Raw genomic sequence first — 5,563 nt, forward strand, 5'->3', positions numbered from 1 at the left:
AACACAAAGAAATTATTTGTTGTCATTTAAGAGTATTCTAAGACTAAATATAACAACTGCATGCAATGAAGATCTTTGAAGGATCAGAGATAAGGAGTGTCTCACACAGCTGTGTCCTGTGTTAAAGATAGCATCATATAAAAGAGATTTCTGATTAATCTTCAATAATATTGTTTGACAGTTGTTTGATGTTTGAGTTTTGGGCAAAGAAATTATTTGTTGTCATTTAAGAGTATTCTAAGACTAAATATAACAACTGCATGCAATGAAGATCTTTGAAGGATCAGAGATAAGGAGTGTCTCACACAGCTGTGTCCTGTGTTAAAGATAGCATCATATAAAAGAGATTTCTGATTAATCTTCAATAATATTGTTTGACAGTTGTTTGATGTTTGAGTTTTGGGCTTGCTTTTTTTTCCCCCCCCAAATAAAACTGAGCGTGTTTGGTTTGGGATTTTTAAGTTCTCTTAATAGAACTTAAGTTACAGAGTAATATTCACAAAATGGGTGTTTGTAATGCTTATAGACTATCACAGGAAAAGTAAAAACCACTTAAAAAGTATACTTGGAAACCAGACAATCTAGAAGTCTTGGATGTTCACCTTCACTTGGGCAAAAACAATTCTTGCCACTGCATGCTTCGAGTGTAAGTTGGGATGGAACATCCTCAGTGGCATTTTACATTTTGGAAATTAAAATTTATGTTAATTTTCTACTCTGTATATTTTTAATATTTTACAGCTCTCATTATATTTGGTCCTCCATTGCTCAAGTAAGAGTTTTCTGTGTTACATCACTGAGCAAGTTAATGTTTCATGTTGCACTTGAACATGGAAATTGCTGCAAGGAAACTGCTCTCAGACTCTCTAGGTGTTTATGTAAGACAATATTCAAGCAGTGAGGTTCTATTAATTTTTTTAATAGCTTGTGGTTTATTTCCTTTAGAGTAAGTGGATTATTATTTTTACCTCTTGAGACTAACTTTTTTGGCTGATGCTGAGGGTGTTTTTAGAGAATAAATTAGACATTCCTGGACAGAGATGAAAACATAGCATTAGAAATAATCAATCACAAGGATTATATTGGGTACAAATTGGTGAATCAATGCAGAAAGTGAATGAAACAAATTGCCTGTGGCAGTAAGAAATTTTTGTTGTTGATAGGAGATAGTTACAGTTTTGCCTTAACTTGATATGAATGTCACATAAACCATCCACACAAATGGTGGTAATACCTGGAAAGATGTATCCCCAAGACTCTAGTGTCTTCAATGTCTACTGCAGTGTCATTCCATAAATGTTTTAAATTGTCCTTGGAGCAGGACTAGATCCAGAATGTCTTATTCCAGGTGAGTGCCCTGGTTAGTTTGGTTGTATTGCTTAGTGCAGTAAACCTTGAATTTTTTGTGCACCAAGGGATGGCTTCAATTTGGATGTAGTCATGTGTCTGAAAAACCTGTGCCACAGTTCCAGAATTATTATAGACTGGAAAAAATGGCTATTATGTGTTGTTGACTGTTCATTCCCAACCTTATTTACCCTTCTGAAATAGAGTTCTTTAAATGGTCGAACAAAGGGTTAGTTTTAGCTCAGCAGTTCACTGTCTGTTTACAGAAATGTCCATTAAAGTAAGGCCATCAGGTTGTGAATTTTGCTCTTAAAACTGTCAAGATTGATGGCTGTAAAACTGGACCTTTTACTATAACTTTAGTAGAACATACCAGCTTGGGCACTGCACTGCCTTATCCACCTTCCGTAATGCAGTCTGAAGACACAGGTAGCAGGATTTGTTTCAGGAGTTTCCCTCTGAATTCAGCTTCAGCAAGTTCTTAGAGTTTCTTGCTCTATTAGTTTTCAAAATAACCTGCTGGACAGAGATGGATCATCTTAGCAAATACCTTTATTACTTGCCATTGGCTGAGCAGGACTAGTTTGGCTTTATTTTTCTGCTTCACTGTTAGCTACTTTCTGTTAGCTAATGTTGTTTGTTTCTGTCTGCAGATTCTGAACACATGTACTTACATCTCAAATGTTTTCAATTTAAAAGCTGTTCTTCAAGTAGATGTGTTTTTCTCCTTTTTATTTCTAGCTGGTCCTGTACTGCTTTTCTTTTATTGAAGAACTTGATATTTTCCTTGCTATTGAAACAGAGACTTGGAGTGATACAATTATTGCATTATTCTGGCTTACTCCTGTAATAACATTGACATTGATCTTGTCGGATCTTATATACTTCCAATACAGATGATACAAATGAAGGCCAGGACTAGGAAACTTTAGCAGAGCAGAAAGTAACACTGATGGTTTAGGGAGGATAACTTTTTCTTTTCACCTGACTTAGCTTAAATTCCCTCCCACTGGATGTTCTGCCTCATGTGAGCTCAGCTCTGCTGTGGTTAACTGTGGCATGCAGTGCTGTTCTGCTTGTGTGTACTTTTCAAGTTACAAATGTGCATATACTTCTTCCTTTGACTTCAAAGGGTTTTTTGAGAATGCTTTTTGATCTCGGTGACATGGTTGTACTTTAGGGCAGGTCTTTCATGAAGGTACAACACAGAAACCAAAATTGTAGTTTAGAGTTTGTTGTTTCACAGCTTTTCCAGATCGGACTGAAACCATACATAAGTATAAATCCCTTTGCATTTTGCAGTGTGGTAGCTAACGTGGTGTCATTGTGATGAAGTGTGTAGCACAGGAGTTAGGGTTATTTGTAATACTGGGTCCTATGCTTGTTTTTTATTAGCAGCCTTTTAAAATAGGCTTTCGACCTCATAGCAATTTTGCAATATCTGAAGGGCCTGCAAGGGAGCTGGAGAGGGACTCTGTTAGGAACTGCAATGATAGGACAAGGGGTAAAAGGATTCAAATTGAAGGAGGTGAAGTTTAGGTTAGATATTAGAAAAAAGTTTTTTACTGTAAGGGTGGTCAGACACTGGCACAGGTTGCCCAGGGTTGTGGTGGCTGCTCTGACCCTGGTGGTGTTCAAGGCCAGGCTGGATGAGATCTTGAGGAACCTGATCTAGTGAGGAGGTGTCCCTGCCCATGGCAGGGGGTTGGGACTAGATGATCTGTAAGGTCCATTCCAACCCTTAAATTCCATGATTCTGTGATTCCATGAAAACAAGGTTGGTTTTCTTCCCTTAACTCTCTCCTGGTGATGATATAGATATTTTATGTGTTTCCAAAGTTGTATTTATTATTTGAAAAAGAAGCACAATATAGGTGGAACAGCAGACCAAGAGGAGGCACTGCTCATCTAAAGTTACTTGTAAATCTGAAGTGTTTGGGCTTATATACAAGAATTAATTGAGGAATCAGCTTCAACTTTCACATTGGAAAAGGTTTGGGTTTTTTTTCCCCATGGTCCCTTCTAGCAATTATGATGACACTGATAAGGTCTCATTTGAAACAAAGCAAACACTAGTTGTTTTTGCACGAGTTGCTATATGTAAGTAGAGAAACATGCTTGAGACCCTTTCATCAAAATGTTTTAGTCGTGATAAAGACTTTTGTGTTCTTTGAACACAAAAGAGCAGTTGGAACTAGATGATCTTTAAGCTTCCTTCCAACCCAAACCATTCTGTGATTCAAAGGATTTTTTTTGTATGTGTTACCAACTAGTGGTATACTTATTGGAATATGAAGAGAGAAGCTAGGTATATTAGCAGAGACCTTGGCCATGTAAGCTTGGAGAGGGATGTGTTGGGGATGACATACCATTCCCCACATTTTATCCTTTCTCCCCTGCACTCATGCACCTAAGCTATCAGTTCCTACAAAAGCTTCACTTCCATTAGCCATGCCCAGAGTTTCCTGATACTTTCTACTAGTGGCTGAGGAAGGTTGTGTATTGTGCTACTATCTTTGCCACGTGGCTGATGTAATCTGATCAGTCACATACTGATTAACATCAAGTACACTTGGTGTACGAATGTTCAGTAGGTCAGAATTTCAAGGATGATCATCTTCCCTAAATGCATCTGTATAACACATAAACTTTTCTATGGTTCTATGATAACACCTTTCCTGCTGGTTGTCTCCTGTGACCCAGAGCTGTGGAGTCCAGTGGAGGAACACCCATGAAGCCACTAGTTCCAAAGAGGGGATAAACCAAAACATCTTTTAGTTCTGCCAGATTCTCACTGTGACAGGGCCTGTGAAGCTCAGATAGCAATATCAGACAAGATTCCAGCAGTATCCACATGGTTCTCACAGTAAAGAAGTACTGGTTTTGATGGATGGGGAAGTATGTGTATTGCCAAGAAGTTTTATTTACCCTTTTTCACTACGTAGCATTTGCTACTAAATGTTTGTCTTCAAAAGATAAATAATTCTTTATACTGGAACTTGATGTTTAGTGTTACTTCAGCATAACCACATTGTCCTTCGGGGCTTCCCCTGCCTCTTTGCAAAGAAAGAGACAAAGCTTTATCTCTGCTTTCTGTAAAGTGGAGTCACTTCTGAATGACTCTGCAAGAGGAGAGATCATACCGTTCAATGTATCACCTTCACTTTATTTTGCAAGGTATACCCAAGGTGGAAAATGGGAGAATTAGTTTAATCTCTTTTGTGAGAGCATCATATAATTATTTAATATTAGTTTAATATCAGAGTTTAGTCATGGCCCAAATTATAATATTTACCTTAAAAATAGTAATATGCAACAAAGCAAGTGTTAATTAGTTGAAGACTATGGAACAAAACTACATTAATACTTTTGTAATTACTGAATCACAGAATTATTGAGATTGGAAGAGACCTCTGTAGATCATCTAGTCCAACCCCCATTTTCTTTGAGTTAATTATACTGCTTTATTTGTAGTCTCTCAAATCAGTTATTTCTTACAATCAACAGTGGTTAGATTTTTCTGTTAGATACCACATTATACTTTTCTGGTTTTTTTTCTTCCTTATTGCACTTTTGCAAACTTAAACAACATTTCTGTTACATAGAAAAGCAATAACTTTTCAATGCAATAAAATTATAATCAGCTTTTCCTCATGTATTTCTATCGAATTATTAAATATGAAAGCATTGCCAATTCTATGCATCTGTCATTTTGAGACTGTAGGAATTTTGAGGAAAGCTAGCTTTAAAAAATAGTCTTTTGTTGAATAGGATATAGATCCAATTTGAAGGGAGGAATATTCAAAATTTTTTAATTTCATGCAATATGTTTCTGTTATACTTCAATATTTTTCTATATCATCAAGCCTTAACCTGTTTCCCTGGGTAAGGGTTTTTTACCTTGATCATTGCTGACAAATAGCAAATATTTTTAACCTCCCTGGTGATGAGGGCTTCATAGCCTTAGCTGGAAAACATTTTCCAGTGCATAATTGTCATGAAGTTGTCAGTGTTTGTTTATCAATTGTTTATCAATTAGAGTGTCTTTCTGGAAATTGGTGGTTCACCTGATAGGGATCCTGTTTTCCATTTGTCCTTATGAGAATTATCAGCAGTTATTTATAATGCTTCTGCCAGTTCCTTAGAAAGATAATCTTATCAGAATCTGTTGGTTTGAGAATACTGAAGTTCTTGTGTAGTTCCTGATCTTTTCCTG

The 5,563-nt window shown here is 36.7% G+C and overlaps 1 protein-coding gene across 1 annotated transcript in view; it reads left to right on the top strand.

The window, feature by feature from the left end:
• The window catches only part of LOC103810330 (endoribonuclease Dicer-like), a gene marked incomplete at its 3' end in the record, with an annotated part of 10,483 nt that overhangs the window by 2,658 nt on the left and 2,262 nt on the right, over nucleotides 1-5,563 (top strand). The gene's annotated exons all lie outside the window — the stretch shown is intronic.

The sequence above is a fragment of the Acanthisitta chloris genome, unplaced genomic scaffold (genome assembly GCF_000695815.1).
Source record: "Acanthisitta chloris isolate BGI_N310 unplaced genomic scaffold, ASM69581v1 scaffold44569, whole genome shotgun sequence".
Taxonomy (NCBI): Eukaryota; Metazoa; Chordata; class Aves; order Passeriformes; family Acanthisittidae; genus Acanthisitta; species Acanthisitta chloris.